The sequence below is a fragment of the Podarcis pityusensis genome, assembly GCF_964106645.2.
Source record: "Podarcis pityusensis genome assembly, chromosome: 11".
NCBI classification, from domain to species: Eukaryota; Metazoa; Chordata; class Lepidosauria; order Squamata; family Lacertidae; genus Podarcis; species Podarcis pityusensis.
The window spans coordinates 62,795,753-62,814,181 of NC_138036.1; the positions used below are offsets into that span (position 1 = coordinate 62,795,753).

An 18,429-nucleotide genomic window follows, 5' to 3' on the forward strand; every position below is an offset into this window, starting at 1 on the left:
GTGCCTTAAGAAAGGTTCTGGGAGGGGCAAAGCCCAAAAATGTGCAAGTGCCAACCCTCTAGGAGAAACACAAAGTTAGGGGTTTTCATCTCCAAACCCCAGGAGTCAGCCAGAGGGGTCTCACTGCCCCTCAAGAAAGGCATAGGGAAGTCAGTGAGTGGTGGCAGCTACTGAAGAGTGACAGAAGCCCGAGTTTACCCAGTTGAAGATTAATTTTTATTCTTATTTTTAGATTCTAATCTAAGTATGAGTTAAAGATTTAAAAGTGGCGCTAGCAAGCGCAAGAGACAGAGACTCAGAAATGCTATGATAATGAAGTTAAGACCAATCACTGCTTTCGTGCATCAACCACTCAGTGAAGCAACAAGAGTCAGCAGTGAAGCTATTCAGTCTGAACCAAATACAAGCATTCAGCCAGACAAAAACCTCCCTGAAAGAGAAACAGTGAAGCAGGATGTGGTACAGCAAGACGATTATGAGGAAGCAGCCATGAAAATATAGAACTAATTCAACAGTCACTTACTGGGCAGGGAGAGGCTAAAGAGCCACAAGAAAAGAATGTGAATAGTCAGATTTTGCAGTTCACACCTGATATGATAGTAGGCCAAGTCCAAGGTGTTCCAGATGCAAGAGAAAGATGATGCCAAACATAGATCTACCGTACCAGATGTTGGTTTGTGGTCAGAATAATCACATGAGAAAGTAGCCTATTGGGTAGAGAGGGGTCCCTCTCAAGTTCTGCATCATCGTGGACCATTTTCAAATTCCAAATCAGTGTACAAAAAGCAGTCCAGGTTTTGCACAAAAGCTTTTTTTCATCCAACAAAAGTAAATGGGGAAACATATAGCCGAGAGTGGCTTGCATATTCTCCCTCAAAAGGGCAGATTTTTTGCTTTGTAAACTCTTTCCAGACCTTGCATCTTCTTCCACAGCTTTGGCTACCGAAGGGTTTGATGACTGGCACAAACCCCATCTTATCCAAAGTCATGAAAACTCAGAGAAGCATAGGAATGCCATGTTGGCCTACCTAACAAGGGAGCGCAGGCAAACGTTTACTTCCAAGCTAGAGGAACAAATAAAAGCAGTACAGCAATACTGGCAGCATGTCATGGAATTATTGCTGTAATATGCACTCTTGTAGAATAAGGCTTACCATTCGGGGAGACGATGAACATTTTGGATCACCAAATAATGGTCTTTTAGAACTAGTGGCAAAATTTGATCCATTTTTACATGCTCCTATCAATCGGTATGGACATTCTGGATCAGGCAATCCCTCTTATTTGTCAAAAACTATATGTGAGGAAATTTTTCAGCTCATGGCAAAAAAAGTTAAGGATGCAATTCTGGCTAATGTGAGAAAGGCTGGATATTTCAGCTTTTCAGTAGATTCCACTCCTGACATTTCACATACTGATCAGTTGACTTTATTTATCAGATATGTATCACCTGAAGATGGTTTGCCAACTGAGAGATTTTTAACTTTCCTTGAGCTAAGAGACCACTTAGGAGAAAGCATGGCTGATTTAGTGTTCAACTATTTTACTACTGAGCTTGAAATTGACTTTAGAAAATGCCATGGGCAGTCTTATGACAATGCTGCCAACATGGCTGGCAAGTACAATGGTATGCAGCAAAAAATCATTAAAAAAAACAATTTGCAAAATTTATTCCATGCGCAGGTCATTTTTTAAATCTGGTGGGCTGTTCAGCTGTGGATTGCTGCCTTGATGCAGTGAACTGTTTTGGCATTATCAGTGAAATTTATACCTTCTTTTCATCCTCCACAAAGAGATGGGCAGTTCTAAAATCATTTTTGCCACCTCAGTCTAAAGTGCCTTAATATTTGTCAGACACTAGGTGGGATGTACACGCAAAAGCCACAGAAGCTGTTTTGGAAAGTTACAGTGCTATCGCCGATACCCTCAGCCATTTGTACTCTGATGTTAAGGGGAAGGGGGAGACCAGGCTCCAAGCTAACGATCTTTTGCAGAAAATGGAAGAACTGGAATTTGTGTTTGTGCTGCATTTTTGGATCCATGTGCTTGGTCATTTTCACATGGTCAGCAAAGCCCTTCAGAAATCAGACCTGTTATTGAGTTCTTGTGCAAGTTTGTACAGTTCACTCCTGGATTTTAAAGGAAAATTAGACTGTTTGCCATTCTTGCTAATTTGACAGCATCTAAGCAAGAAATTAAGCAAGGTGTTGAACTGTTGATGAAAACATACCCAGAAGATATTGACCTGAAACCTGTTGATGATATTTTGCACTTTCACCTGTTCAGGAAACAAAGCCATAGGCTTACAGCAGAGCACTCTCTGTCTCATACAGACCTTTATCAAATTATATACAAGGAAAAAATTCAGATAGCCTTTCCTAATGTGGAAGCAATCTTGTGGCTATTTCTTAGCTTTATGGTCACTAACTGCTCAGGAGAGAGGAGTTTTTCAAGACTCAAAAGAATTAAAAATGAAATAAGGGCCACAATGTCTCAAGAGAGGTTGTCCACACTGAGCATTCTGTACACTTAAAGTGACAAACTTAGACAAATTTTGATGAAGTTTTGGATGATTTTGCTATGTGCGGAAGGCTAGGAAAAAACCATTTTAGCCTTACTGTATTTGATGGTTGTAGTTTACTTCCATTTTAAAACTGACTTTTTAATAACAGCATAAAGTAGATTCTAAAAGTGCCACACTGTCAGGTAATCATAATCACTTCCCACGCAATATAATTTGTAAGCTCAAGGTGTGTTTTTTAAGGATAACATTACAACTTCATTTTCCTAAAACATTATACTTATTCCACAACAGGTTTACAAAGTTCAGTAAAGTGGTACCTCGGGATAAGAACTTAATTCGTTCTGGAGGTCCGTTCTTAACCCGGGGTACCACTGTAATTGCAAAAGTTTTTCAGTGTTAATTCTATGCATTTTTAAAAATCGCCACGGTATTTAAGTTCACAATAACATCTTAGGTCCTTTATGAGAATTGCAGAATTTTGAGTCCCGTCATCCTCCTTCTCTTCACGCAATCTTCTTTCCAACAGTCCGGAGGGCGGGGCTGGGGGCCTCTCTTCATCCCGGCGGGCAGCCGGGGCTCCGCGCTGAGGGGAAGGCCGGCCGGCCGGCCCTCTCCTCCTCCTCCTCCTGCTCGCCGGCTGCCTTGGCGAGCCGCCCCTCGCCGCCTCCTCTTTCGGGGCCGAGCGTGAGGAGCGCGAGCGAGCGAGCGAGCGAGCGCGGAGGCGGGCGGAGGGCGGGGCGGAGGGCGGGCGGGCGAGGCGCTGGCCGGGAGGCTGCGGAGCCGAGCCGGGGCGGAGCCGGAGGAGGAAGATGGTGGAGCGCGAGGCCGGGCGAGCGGCTCCGCGGAAAGCTGCTTTCCAGGTGGGCCGCCCAGCCCAGCGCCGCCGCCGCCGCCGCCTCGGCCTCCGCTGGGCGCCCTGAGTGCGGCGGGCGCCGCGGCTCCCCAGACAGGTAGGGGGCGGGCGGGCGCGCGCGCGAGAGAGAGAGAGATGCGCGGCTCCCTCGGGGCCGAGAAGGGGCTGTGGGGAAGCAGGCGCCGCCGGGGCTCCTCAGCCGCGCGACGGGGACCGGGAATGGCGCGGGGGCTCCTCGCTCGTCGGGCTGCGGGCATCTCGGGGGGGGGGGGCGCGGCCGGGTCTCCGCCTTGCCTGGAGTTGCGGGGCCCGCCAGGTGCCGCATCGGAGGGGAAGCCGACCTTCCTCCTGCAGCGCCCGGCCGCCGCCTCCTCCTGGCGGGGGCTCCGCCCGGGCGCCTCCCGGGTGCTGCGCGGAGGGCGCCGGGCGCCGGGGCTGCAGCGGGAGCTTCGGCGAGTGCTTTCTCCCCTTTCTTAAAGGCTCGCTTTGAGAAGACTTGGCGTAGCTCTCCAATGGCTGTAACGTCAGATTTTTAAAAACGCTTCTAGACCATATTATCTCAAAAGGAGCGGTACCCACCGCCAAGAATGAACGGAAAGGCTCACCCTTTTCCTGCCTCCGAACAATCCTTCATATTAAATGGATGCAAATGCAGGGGTGAGGGGCAGATCAGACATGTGACATAAATTTCTCGCCTCAAAGTATGCTGCTTATTTTGGTATGGCTGTGCGCATCCATCAATATGCATTTAGGCATCCCTTTGTTTATGTATTTCCAGAGACCCATCTGCATCATCTGAACAATATCTGAGTCACAGTACCTTACATTCTACTGCACTGCTGTCAAAATGCGAAGTGTTTTTTCTGTGTTTCCAGAAGCACACATACAATGCCATATTTATTGCTGGCTGAGAAATGGAGAAAAAAAGTACAGTATTGTATTTTTGTTGCTGCATTAACAATAACACAAAACAGGAACCATTTCTGCTTAGTCTTAAATCTGAAAGTCATTTCAGAAATTAGTATATCAAGCATATCCAGCATATCCCTAGTGGCATTTTTTTTGGTATTTTTTGGGGGGAGCTGTGGAGGGGCAGATCTGCATAACATCCATGCATCTCCATCCCTAAACATATTAAGACCAAAATCCTACGCATGCTTTCTTGGAAATAAGTCCCGTGGGTTTTGCTTATGAGTGAGCAATGACAGGATTGTGCTGCACAGCTGTGGTCCTTCATACACCGAGTTTCACATAAGCAACAGAAACCACAGAGTGGCTTACTTTTGAGTAAATATACAGCGGGTAGGACCATGTATGACCAGTTAAAGAAAGTACAGTTAAATCCATGGGGGATATTCCCAGTTGTGTGATTGACCATGGCCTCAAATTAAGTCAATCTTTGTAATAATACTGTCCAAGATTTGATTGTCTTTTAATTCTAACTTATATACAGTGCTATTTTTCTAGAAAAAGGGGTGCTGGAACCCACCATGAACACCTCACTTGTTCTCTTATAATGGCAATGGTGCCCAGCTGAGAGGTGCCAGAACTGAGTTCAGCCGAGTTCCGGCTGAAAAAAAGCCCTGGATATATCTTTATTCTAAATAGGCAATCTAGGGTTCCTCATCACCACTGAAAGTCGTGCTGTTAGCCTGTTTTAAAGCACAGCATACTAGCCAATAGTATTTAGAAAATGAAAGCAAAACAGGAGTACTGTGTATATAGCTTTATTATAGCACTACATTTTCTGTATATGCCTCTGTTGCAGCATTTTTGAGAGCAGTTTTGCTTATGAGTTTGAAATCTAGAAAGTATGTACACGTCAGCTTCTTTTTGTCCTGCTGTGTTGTACCTTTAATAACTATGACTAGCAGAAATTCAGCAGGTGACTTTCTTTATGGTTTGTAGGTTCTGCATTGGGGAATACTGCTACATTTCTCTTTGTCTCTTAGCTGTAAAAGTTTTAGGAATCCCATCACTAAAAAGTGGGCAAGCTTAATAGAAAGTTGGGTTTCGTTGTGGGAGATAATAGACTCAAATACTATGGAGGTAACTGAGTGGCTTTGGGCTAATCATGTTAACTTACTTCAGATGGTGTTTATGAGACTATACAGTACATTGTGATAAAGTTGAAAGCCAGGTTGATTGAAAATATCTATTGTGTTTGCTATAAAATGATTGAAGAATGGTTGCAGTAATCTGAATTTAAAAGTGCCATAAACACCAGATTTGAACTGGTTTGGCCAAGTAATAGTAGTACTAGACATGTATCTTATAATTCATGGAGGTATAATGCCTCTTTTGTAGCTGTTCTAGCTTGCAGCTACATTTTTGTTATGCACTAATGCGCCTGGCTTGATTTGAAATATTAGTAATGTCTTTTGACTCTTGCTTTGTCTTCAATGTAAAGCCTCGCATTTTAGAAAGCTGGTATAGAAAAGATATTTGTAGTTTGAGTCATTGGTTGATTCATTGAAAAATTGCCAGGGGAGGTTGACTCTAAGAAGACAGTGCTTCTTGAGAGAAGCAGAAATGTTTTTCATATTGCATGCAGAAAATTTATTTTGTATTAGCTCAAAATGAATTCTGCTGTTTGAAAAATGTGCTGTTCTTAAAGCTATGATCCGAAGCATACTTGCTTGAAATCAGTGGAATATCTAAATGGATGCATTTAATACTGAGTTATAAACTTAAATTTTTTGAAGCTTCTAAGTGGTTTTTTAAAAATTGCAAAAATTGCAAAACCAGCAATAAGTAAAAAAAAAAGCAATAAAATTCATCGGGAAAAACCCTCTAAACCTTCTAAATATGAAGGTTACTTTTGCTTTTGTAATAATTGTTTTTTATTTGCTGGGATTAAAATAAAATTTAAAAATATGTAATGTATTAAATCGTTAAGAATAAGTATTTAAAGAGCTGAACTGTTTGATAATTGTCATTCTCGGTTCAACCCTTAATTGTCTTTAAGCTACATAGCTGCCTCTCTGATGTCTGATATCTTATAAAAGAAGCCTTAAGAATGAAAGGTGATACAAGAGACATTACACATACTTCTGAAAATCAAGAAAATATTTAATAAAAATACAAAAGAAGAATGAAAGGTGTTGTCTGTGACCTTCAAGGAAATGTACAAAGGTATCATTGACTAAATGTGGGGAACTGACCAAAAGCAGGCCAGCCAGCTTGCCTAGCATGGAAAGGCAGGAGATGAAGGTCTTCCTTCCTCCTCAAGGTTTCACAGAAGGTTGTTCTGACTCACAATCACTGAATTAATTTGAACTCTGCATTTAAGAAATTACAACAGTGCACCATTGCAACATTTTAGATATAATACCTCTTCATTCTTCCCCTTCCAGTTCCATCCTGCGGCAGTACAAAATGAAATTTAGGTCTCTTCTACATAAACTCAGGCCATAAACTCAGAGTTCTTTCTGTGTGCATTTGTATAGGGTGTTTCTCCACCTTTTTCAAAAAACCAAAATCGTCTCTGTGGGCAGAGCAAGACCAGATGGAAATGGAGGTTATGCAGACCTTTCCCATCTGGTCCCCAGAGGACCCCATATGTTTTCTCTCATATATATAAATGGTAGAAGAAGCTTCAAAAGGTTGCTTTAGAGCTGAAAAAAATGATCAGAGGGGAGAGGATTAAGCACGCTCTCTACTTTCAGTCTTTCTCTGCTTAGATTGATTTTGGTTTTAAAAAGAAGAAAAAAACAGAGGTAGAAAGAACCTCATTACTTAAATTTCCCTTGTGCTGGTATGGTTCCCTTCAACCTTCCTCTTGGTTTAGTCTACAGTTGGTTTCCCTGGCCCTCTCCAGATGTTGATGACTACATCATCCCTGCTGGAAGCAGGAGTCCAACAGCATTGGGAGGGCCATAGTGGACCTGCCTTGATTTAAATAGAACAAGGAACAGGATCTGGGAGACCCTGGAAGCACAAATTTTCTTATTTCAGTGTGAGAGCTTGTTTGTGGTGTTGGCTGTTTGTTTTCAGGAGTTTCACAAGAATGTATGTGAGGAAAAATATGTGGAATCATATATATCTGTATGTATATATACATACATACAGTTTTATACATTTTATTATGACCTTGTTCAAATGTGATACCAGGTCTTCAAGAAGAACTGAACCTAATGGGACACTGAAGGCACTCAGATTCTTTTGTTAAACAGGTCCCTTGACCATGATTCATAAAATATTGGCCTGCCAACACCTGGGCTACAAGTTTTTGGTCCGCTCACAATGCACATACTGGCAAGGCTAACTGGTTTTGAATGAAACACCAGGCATGTCTAACACTGTGTGGGTAAGCTATTCTTGATCACCCAGAAACTTATTTAAATCAGGGCCAGACCAGGTTTGTTGTCAGTCTTCGTAAAAAAAAAGCTGGAAATGTCAGATTCGGCCGCTGGACTAAAATCTATGGGAAAACAAGAGTGTACCCTTTGACAACCAATTGATAGGTTTGTGCTTATTGGTGGGTTATAATAATGGCTGAAAAGCATTACTAGGGTGTTGGAATGATGACACTTGACTATGACTTGACTGGGTAGACAATGTCACTGTGCTCAAGAGTTGCTTCCTCCAGTGTCTGTAAATACTGCAGTGAAGCAACACCCTCTAGTGCCCATTAAGTCTTGCTTCCAGACTACAATATGTGAGAAAACAAGGGGCTCACACATTAGAGCTCACAGGTTTGGCAGACTCCTAGCAAATACATTCTTGCCAGCCACTGTGAGGTGAAACCTATCACAAGTGGGGTCCGCAGGGTTATGTCCTGGGCCCTTTGTTGTTCAACATTATAAAAGACTTGGATGAAGGTCTTGAGGAGATGCTTGGGAAGTTTTTGAGGTTTGACGTTTTCTTATGTTTGTATATGTGCTGGAAGCTGCCAGGGTAGCTGGGGAAACTGATGGGTGGAGTATTGTTGCTGCTGCTGCTATCATCATTATCATCATCATCATCGTTGTCATCATCATCATCATCATTAAATTTGCAGATAACACCAAACTGGGAGGGGTAACTAATGCTGCAGAAGGCAGAATCAGAATTCAAAATGACCATATAACAGATTGGAGAACTGGGCCCAAGTTAACAAAATGAATTTCAATAGGGACAAATGTAAAGTTCTGCACTGAGGCAGGAAGAACCAGATGCACAAATATACTAGATTTCCAGTAGTACATGTGTAAAGGATTTAGGGGTCTTAGTAGACCACAAGCTTAACATGAGTCAACTGTGTGATGCAGCAGCAAAAAAACTAATGCTATTCTAGGCTGCATCAACAGAAGTATAGTGTCCAGGTCAAGGGAAGTAATAGTACCACTCTATTCAGTTTTGCTCAGACCACACCTAGAATACTGTGTCCAATTTTGGGCACCACAATTTAAGAAGGATGTTGACAAGCTGGAAGGTGTGCAGAGGAGGGCGACCAAGATGGTCAAGGGTCTGGAAACTAAGCCCTACGAGGAGCGCTTGAAGGAGCTGGGTATGTTTAACCTGGAAAAGAGGAGACTGGGAGGAGATGGCATCAGTAGGATAGCTCAGTTGGATAGAGTATGTTGCTGATAGTAGTAGTAGTAGTAGTAGTAGTAGTAGTAGTAATAATTATTTCTTATTTATACCCCGCCCATCTGGCTGAGTTTCCCCAGCCACTCCGGGCGGCTTCCAATCAAGTGTTAAAAACAATACAGCATTAAATATTAAAAACTTCCCTAAACAGGGCTGCCTTCAGATGTCTTTTAAAGATAAGACAGCTGCTCATTTCCTTCACATCTGAAGGGAGGGTGTTCCACAGGGCGGGCACCACTACCGAGAAGGCCCTCTGTCTGGTTCCCTGTAACCTCACTTCTTGCAATGAGGGAACCGCCAGAAGGCCCTCAGCGCTGGATAACACCAAGGTTGCAGGTTCAGTTCCCATAAGGGACAGTTGCATATTCCTGCATTGCAGGGGGTTGGACTAGAACCTCAGGGTTCCTTCCAACTCTATGATTCTGTATTATAACTGTCTTCAGATATCTAAAGGAATGTCACATGGACGATGGAACAAGCTTGTTTTCTCGTGCTCTGTAGGCTAGAACCCAAACCAATGGCTTCAAGTTAAAAGAAGGATGATTCCGACTGAACATCTGGAAGAACTTTCTGAGGGTAAGAGCTATTCAACAGGGGAACGGACTCCTTTGAGAGGTGGTGGACTCTCCTTCCTTGGAGGTTTTTAAGCAGAGGTTGGATGTCATTTATGTTCGAGTTGAGATTCCTGCAGGATCCCTCTCCTTAGCAAAGATCTTAGCAGGAGCGGGGCGGGGATCTCTCAGCTGGAAAGGGAGGCTTTGCCCTCCCCAGCTGAGCTGCCACGAGAGATCCCTGCCCCTGCTCCTGCTTGCACAGGAGTAGGAGCTGGATCGGGCTGCTCAGCTGGGGAGGTGCAGGCTCCATCGCACTTTCCATTGAGGGGTTCGCGCTGGGAAGGGAGGCTTTGTGCTCCCCAGCTGAGCTGCCCCGATCCAGCTCCTCCACCTTTGCAAGCAGGAGCGGGGGCACTCAAAACAGAAGTGTGGCACTGAAAAATGAAGTGTAACACTCAAAACGGAACAGTTCGGATTCTGAAAAAAGTTCACAAACTGGAATACCTACTTCCGGGTTTGCGGCGTTCGATTTCCAAGTTGTTCATGAATTAAACTGTTCGAAAACCTAGGTACCACTGTATATTTCAGTGGGCAGAGAGGCAGACAGGATGCGGTGGACACCCCAACAGAGCTATAATGGCTTGAGTGTGCTTCCTTGGGCAACTTCCTTATTGCCCATCTGAAAAAAGAAGGGGACTTCCTAGGGGAATGTTACAATGCCTAGGGGATTGTAACATGCATTGCTCTGGAAATGGACAGGGGCTAGATCTCTGAGTGTTCTTCAGTAAATCAGCAAATGTTTCTAAATTCCAATAGTTTAATAGAAAATTATAATATATGTGTATGCTATAGCTGGATGGCTTGGTGCTGATCTCTTAACCTTCATGTTCCCCACCCGGTTTCCTTGACTGTGTCTTACACACCCCAGTGCCATGACTCAAAATTTCCCAGAACATCTGCCTCAGTGAGATTGCTGTTGCAATGAGAAACAGGTAATAAACATTTTAAATATGTGCTTAAAAGTTGTACAATGTGGCTTTTACAGATGTGTAGTCCGTATTGATGGTGATTGGAAAAAATGGTGGGGGTTTTTTTTGGGGGGGGGGGCGATACAGATCATTGATCAACATAATAAACCAGAAACTCAAAGCAGTACAAAGGCATTTTTTAATAGCCACTAAAAAGAAGTATTCCCATTCAAATCTGATTGTTGCCAATGGACTCTACAAAATGATATGCTGTTTTCAAAATGGAAATCAATTGGTGTTTTCACCTGCACTTTTCAGTCGCAGCTTGCACAGAACTACCTGATAAGCATATGTTAGGATACTGAAGATAATCATTCTTTTATTTTTAATAGAGCTAAACCCAGTCTTTATGCTAGAGTTCGTATCGGTTCAATTAATGCTCATTTGAATAATCTGAATGTAGAGACAGTGCTATTTGATAAATAAAATTATAGGAATTAATTCGCTGAATTTCATGTGAGAAAAAAAAGTTTTCCTGACTGAAGCTATTCCATAAGTGTTTATGATACATGGAAAGAAAATGAATTGGGTTGTTTGAAATATTTATATATTTAAGCTAAATAAGTTTGGAAAAGGGACGCGGGTGGCGCTGTGGGTAAAACCTCAGCGCCTAGGACTTGCCAATCGCATGGTCGGCGGTTCGAATCCCCACGGCGGGGTGCGCTCCCGTTGTTCGGTCCCAGCACCTGCCAACCTAGCAGTTCGAAAGCATGTCAAAGTGCAAGTAGATAAATAGGGACCGCTTACCAGCGGGAAGGTAAACGGCGTTCCGTGTGCTGCGCTGGCTCGCCAGATGCAGCTTGTCACGCTGGCCACGTGACCCGGAAGTGTCTGCAGACAGCGCTGGCTCCCGGCCTCTAGAGTGAGATGAGCGCACAACCCTAGAGTCTCTCAAGACTGGCCCGTATGGGCAGGGGTACCTTTACCTTTACCTTTAAGTTTGGAAAATACAGGCCTGCAAAATTTTCAGCAGCTCCAACAGTTCAAATATTATTCACCTAATGAAAGGCTTGGGCTTCCTTTGCCAAACGCTTGGTATTTTACAAAAGTGGTAAGGGGATAAATTCTTTATTATGAGATGACAAATTATTTTATTATTTTATTAGCAGTAGAGAAGGAGAAATAGATTAGTCTGCCTAACTGCCAGCGTAAAATTGTATTTTAGAGAAGAAAGGTTTTTAAACTTTTCTATGGAATTACTCAAAAATGTAATGAAAATATTGGCCTCGTTCAGATTACCATATCTTGGTGGCATACTAAGGTAAGCCAGAGCCTTTTGTTCCCCCCCAGCCCCATCTCTCCTTTATTAGCCATGCACAGTAATGAAACCTGCAAGTCTCCAATTTGAACTACCTCAATGACTTAAACCACTGTTTGAAGCTGTTGCTTCTGAATCTGATAAACATAGTTTCCTGGTTTGGACAAAATGGAAACTTCTGAGTCACATTGCTGCATGCTGCAAAAAGAGGAGAGAAGGGCAAATGGCCATAAGGCTCAAGCTGAGATATAATTTGTTTGAGTGGGGCTGTCCTATTTGAGCATTTTGTGTCTGTATACATGGAAAGCGAATACTCTACAGTGATACCTTGGTTCTCAAACATAATCCATTCCAGAAATCCATTCCAAAACCAAAGCATTCCAAAACCAAGGTGCGCTTTCCCATAGAAAGTAAGGCAAAACGGATTAATCCATTCCAGACAATTAAAAACAACCGCTAAAGCAGGAATCTAAAATTAAATTTAACAGAAATTTTAGTATCTAATGAGACCATTGATCCATAAAATGCAAGCAATAAACAATGTTAACGGTTGTCTTGCCTTTGCTGCTTTTATCCATTTCTGCAGTAGCACAATCAATCAATCAGTAGCTGAACTGGGTTCTACACAGTCACAAAAACAAAAAACCCGCACAAACAAAAACACAAAAAATAGCAAAAACAAAAGCACCAAATATAAGCTCCAAATATCACCTCAGAACACTGCAATCAGAAATGAAAGACTTCTGTCGGAATGGTAGGATGCAAATTAGCAGCGCAACACTAAAACTGGAAGAGGAACTTATTAGTTACAATGGTAGGATGCAAATTAGCAGTGCAACACTCAAAACGGAAGCTCAGGACTCCAAATGGAGCCTATTCGGCTTCCAAAACAAAGTTTGAAAACTGGAACACTCACTTCCGGGTTTTCAGCGTTCGGGTTCCAAGTACCGTACTTTTTGCTCCATAAGACGCACTTTTTTCCTCCTAAAAAGTAAGGGGAAATGTTTGTGCATCTTATAGAGTAAATGCCTACGGACGGCGGTGGGATCCCGCTGCAGTTGCGAGCGGAGGATCCATGGCTCCCCTTCCTTCCCTCCTCTGAGGCTCGCTTTAAAGCAGCAAAGCAGACAGGAGCTGCCCGCTTTGCTGCTTTAAATAGTTTAGTACAACATTTGATTCAGAATATTTTTTTGTGTGTTTTCCTCATCTAAAAACTAGGTGTGTCTTATGGAGTGAAAAATACGGTAGATACTCAGGTGCTTCCATCAGGCTTAGTTTGTGTCTTTATAAGGATGGATCGGGCAAAACCTTTTCAGGTGGTTCAAAATTGACTACTTCAACCCCTCATTAACCTATTTGCAGAAAAACAACATTTTAGGAGGTTCTTGTTCAGAGTTCAAATGGTGGTAGTAGTGATGTGAGGTGAGAAAATTCTCCAGAGAATATTCTCTACAAACTGTAAATTCTAATGTAAGAACCAGTTTTACAACCCACATTAAAAAAATCTAGTAAGCTTTGTTACCAGTGGAAATGAAGATGGTGACATCCTCTTCAGATGTTTGAGTCAATATAAATTTATAAACATTGTTACTTAAAGCCTATTTTTAAAATAAATTTCTTTCTTGTGACAATTTATCAGTTATAATTTAAATATGTTGTGTGTCGCCTTACTTGTCTAAGCAGATAGTAATTTGTATTTCTGATTTATGTAACTTGTGATTACTGAATGTGTTTTATTTTCTGGAAATAATAGCATTTATTTTAAACTTTATATTGATTTTATTAGTGTTGCACTGAAAATACTGTACCATGTAGATATGCTTATTAAAGAACATACTCATGTAGCAGACCTGAGTTTCTTTTATATTCCTTTTACTTTTAAAGCTACATTTCATACATATACAACATAATTAGAATTCAAAGTTGATGGTAAATATATGGTTAGTAGCAGGCTTAGTGATTAACGTGAGTCATTCATGTTGAATTTTCAATTTCAAGTTTGGTGCAAAAAATCAAAGAATGTGAATTCACTTCATTGCCCCATTAAATAAAAGTATCTGTACAGATTTTGGTTGCCATCTGAACAAGTTTATCCATGAATAAACATTTATATTAACTAATTATATCATTTTCAATTCATTAAAATGAATAATTTCCTATTTTAAATGAAAATTCTCTAACATTCTCATTAATCGCGAATATTCTCGAGAATATTCTCCAAAAGATTATTCTCGAGAATTTAACATCACTAGGTGGTAGCAGCAATCCCTTATATTTTCCTTGGCAATCGTGATACAGACCAAATCACTGTTCCTAGAATTTGGCGATAACTCCAAGTTTCTGTGTTTCTCCAGCTAATATGAAAACATAGGCAGTACAGTCATACCTCGGGTTAAAGTCGCTTCAGGTTGAGCGTTTTCAAGTTGCGTTCCGCGGCAACCCAGAAGTAACGGAACAGGTTATTTCTGGGTTTTGCCGCTCGGGCATGCGCAGACGCACAAAATGACGTCATGTCCATGTGCAGAAGCGGTGAATCGCGACTCGCGCACGTGCAGACGTGGGTTGCGTTCTGATCAGGATGTGAACGGGGCTCCGGAACGGATCCTGTTCTCATCTAGAGGTACCACTGTATTGCTGTATGTTCAAGTATTACGGTTATCTAGGGTTACCTGCCAACCACTTGGTGATGTTGTTTGCTTAGCATCTCTTTACACATCTGCATTGATTTGGCATGCATTTCTGCACAGTATTCCAAGATGGCAAGAAGGGCAACATTGCCTGACTGAATACAATAGTGTTTTGGGACTTTAATAATTGGTTAGAAATAGTTGGTTCCTTGCACACACTGGCTGTGATGAACACTTGCTGGGCCTTCTGGTCACATTTTGGCACTCAGTTGTGAAATTATTTATTCCAGTTTCTACAGATGCTGGAGACAGTTGCAACAGCTTTTTATACATAGCAGTGGTAAGTTATGATTATTTTTCATCAGCAAAGAAACAGGTATCTGGTAGAGTTTTATGATGAGACGTTGCAGGTATGGCTGAATGAGAGCAAGAGAATATTTATTTCCCCCCATATAGAAAATGCACTCTTTCTTCTGAAGCAGAAATTAGAAAGCATAGTGGAGAGTGTGATTAAAAAGGGGAAAATATTATAGCAGAATATACAGGCAAAACTGCTACAAGAAAGAAATTGAGATCTTTACTGGATAGCATAAATGGTCCTTTCTTATTTTTGTAGCTTACATTTTGGGACTATGATTAAACTAATCACATTTTTGAGAAATCTTTTATTCCAAAGCATTTGTGATATTATGTAAGAGGTATAGGTTGGTTGCTCGAGAGCAATCAGGCAGTATGCTTCAGTAGTCTGTTTTAAAGCTTTCTTATCGGTGGTAAAAACCTTTGGAATGCAGAGCGCCTCTGTTCCGTGTCTTGAGTGGGCGGTCCTTAAACCTTCCCCAGCAGAGTAGTTTCTTGGCGCCCAGTCTGCGCCTCCCCTCTCTGTGTGGAAGCTTACTGCGCAAGGAGGGCGTGGGCAACGGGGGACCTCTCTCCTCCCCGCTTTGCCCAGGCAAGGTGTCCTGGCCCTGCCTCGCCTCCTCCGAGCCCTGAAGCTCCTCTCCACTAGAGGCGTGGCTACTCTTCTCCGCTGAGGAGGTGCTGCTTCCCATGATCTTCGGGGGCTCTCTGTAATCCATCCGGCTTTCCCCCTCTCGCCCCTGAGCCGATGGCAGTTCCCTGACATATTATTTCCACTGTCTTTTTCCAATTAACTTTCCCATCCTGCATCATGTAATTTAACATTTGTAGTTTCAATATATTCACTTTCACAGCTGGCGTTGACGGGGTCTTGATCTGACATGATCAGGTGGATGCTTGAGTTACTGACCCGGGATGGGTTTTTAGGATTGGACTCACCAGAACAGTCTGAGAGTGGGATTTAGCATATTAAATTTGTATCTTGTAGGTATTGCAATAAATGGTGCTTGCAACTGCTGTTTTGTGCATGTCCATGTTTGCCTACCCAGGTTCCTTTTTCTTCAGGTGATAGGTCCCAAGAAAAAAAGAAAAACATGAAGGAGGGAGATGACTTTTTAAATTTGTGAAGAAGTTACAAAGGTGGTAGAAAGGTGTTTGGAAGGTTACAAACACAGCCTCAAGCCACTTCATGGCTATTTTTAATTTCTTGCGTTCCACAAAACAGATTAAAGGCACTGTAATTTGCCTAAGAAAATAGTTAGCAGCTGGTGCACTTTCAAAAGAAATAAATGCCTCACAACTGACATCATTCTGACTTAAATATTCTGTTTCTTCTTCTGTTTATTTCTGTTTACGTTTTCACTAATTGCTTTCTTTAGGCACCCTCTGAGAAATGCCCCATAAGCACTGAGTGCATTAGCATTCCTAGAGTAATGAATAGGCCTTCCGAATGGCAGCTGAGATTGTGCTTTTAAGCGATGGCATCCAAGCCACTGGAGTGGAAACTGGTAAAAGGAAAGGACATTATTTTCTGTGTTCATTCTGCTTCAAGTTAAGGGGTTTCCCCTGCTACTGTTTACAAACTTAGGAACTGGTCAGCAATGGCATAGAGCAGATTGAAGCATTAAGAAAAAAATATGTGGTATATCCTTCCTGGAACCATATGGTCAAAATCCTTTGCACATGGAAAGCCAGCCCAGTTTTGTCTTTGGTGTTCTTTTTTTATGTATAGGGAAGGTTTTATTTGGGAGAGCATTCAAATATGCAACATCCCACTGGCAGAATAGGATGCCAGGGTGGAGCAAAGGAAGTTCAAAGGGAGATTGCAGTGTGAAATTGCTGAATTAGGCATTGAGGTTCAATGCCATCGCTTTTGGACTGAACCAAGGCAAAGGATTTTTATCAGATTATATGTGTTAATTGGCTTACTAGCATCAGGCTGTCTGTGTTATCAGTAGGGGGCGAGGATCTGTCCATTTCTGCTCTTTCAGTTTCTCATTTTTCTAACCTTAAATTTAGTGTTCCACACTTCTACAGCAATTTGTGAATTTTGTGTTTTTTAAAATCCTCATTCAATATTTTAGTACAAAGTTCTAATAAACACTTTTGTAGGCAGTTTTGACAAATGTGCACATTTTTGTAAGCTATTTCTAATAAAATGCATTTTTGCATGCTATTTTCACAAATATCTTTACTGGTTGGTTGGAAAACTACAGTGCAAAATTTGGAGAACAATGTGAATTTTGAAGAATGGCCGTGTTTCGAGTCTCATATTATTTCAAAAAAGTACAAATATGATAGATTAGACCAAGAGTCTTCCATGAACACAGTCTTTAACAGTGATTCTGTAAGTGACTGTGGAGGCCAATTCTGGATCCACATGTCCTTCCACAGTGAGGACATAAGCAGCAGCGGAGGAAGCCACTCAGGCGCCTGGGGCAGTGTGAACCTCCCATAGGGGTGGGGCACACCACGGGGCCTCCGAGGTCTGCCTGCCTCCTCCCACTCAGGCGCCCTACAGCTGGGGGAAGGCAGCGGACGGACCATTTGGACAGCGTGGAGGCTGCATACCCCCAAGCCACTGCGTCTCTCCCAGGCGCACTGCAGGCACTGTGGTGAGTGCTGCCTGCCATTTTGTCACCCCCCTCAGTGGTGACAGCTGGGGCAGCCCGCACTCACTGCTCTCCCCTTCCTCCTCCCCTGGACATAGGTTTCCGAATGGGAGTTGATCACGGTGAGGGTTTGCCATGCGTGCCTTCCTCTTAGCCCGTTTCTCCTTTTCGCCCTGAGTTCGTGCTTCTTCAAAGTCCACAGCCCCTTTGGTAAAGGCTGTTCTCTAATTGGAGCGCTCGCAGGCCAGTGTTTCCCAGTTAACAGTGCTGATACTACTATTTTTAGATTTGCCTTGAGAGCATCTTTAAACCTCCTTTGTTGTCCACTAGGAGCGCTGAAGTTGTAGTTGTACTTCAGTTGGCATATGAATGCATAGCAGGTTTGATTTGTTATGTTTTGTTGTTGTTTAGTCGTGTCCTATGGACCAGAGCACACCAGGCACTCCTGTCTTCCACTGCCTCCCACAGTTTGGTCAAACTCATGCTGGTAGCTTCAAGAACATTGTCCAACCACCTCGTCCTTTGTCGTCCCCTTCTCCTTGTGCCCTCAAACTTCCCCAACATCAGGGTCTTTTCCAGGGTGTCTTCTCGTGAGGTGGCCAAAGTATTAAAGCCTCAACTTCACAATCTGTCCTTCCAGTGAGCACTCAGGGCTGATTTCCCTAAGAATGGCTAGGTTTGATCTTCTTGCAGTCCATGGGACTCTCAAGAGTCTCCTCCAGCACCATAATTCAAAAGCATCAATTCTTCGGCAATCAGCCTTCTTTATGGTCCAGCTCTCACTTCCATACATCACTACTGGGAAAACCATGGCTTTTACTATACGGACCTTTGTTGGCAAGGTGATGTCTCTGCTTTTTAAGATGCTGTCTAGGTTTGTCATTGCTTTTCTCCCAAGAAGCAGGTGTCTTTTAATTTCGTGGCTCCTGTCACCATCTGCAGTGATCATGGAGCCCAAGAAAGTAAAATCTCTCACTGCCTCCATTTCTTCCCCTTCTATTTGCCAGGAGGTGATGGGACCAGTGGCCATGATCTTCGTTTT

At 42.7% G+C, this 18,429-nt stretch overlaps 1 protein-coding gene across 2 annotated transcripts in view; it reads left to right on the forward strand.

The window, feature by feature from the left end:
- Positions 1 to 3,386: 3,386 nt before the first annotated feature.
- The window catches only part of APBA1 (amyloid beta precursor protein binding family A member 1), a 101,572-nt gene continuing 86,529 nt past the window's right edge, over positions 3,387 to 18,429 (forward strand). Inside the window, exon 1 of one of the 2 annotated variants that reach the window (XM_080972525.1) lies at positions 3,387 to 3,474. The gene's annotated coding sequence lies outside the window, so the exon portion shown is untranslated. Of the gene's footprint in view, positions 3,475 to 10,447; positions 10,498 to 18,429 lie in introns of those variants that run through there. The other variant, XM_080972526.1, reaches the window with a different exon arrangement.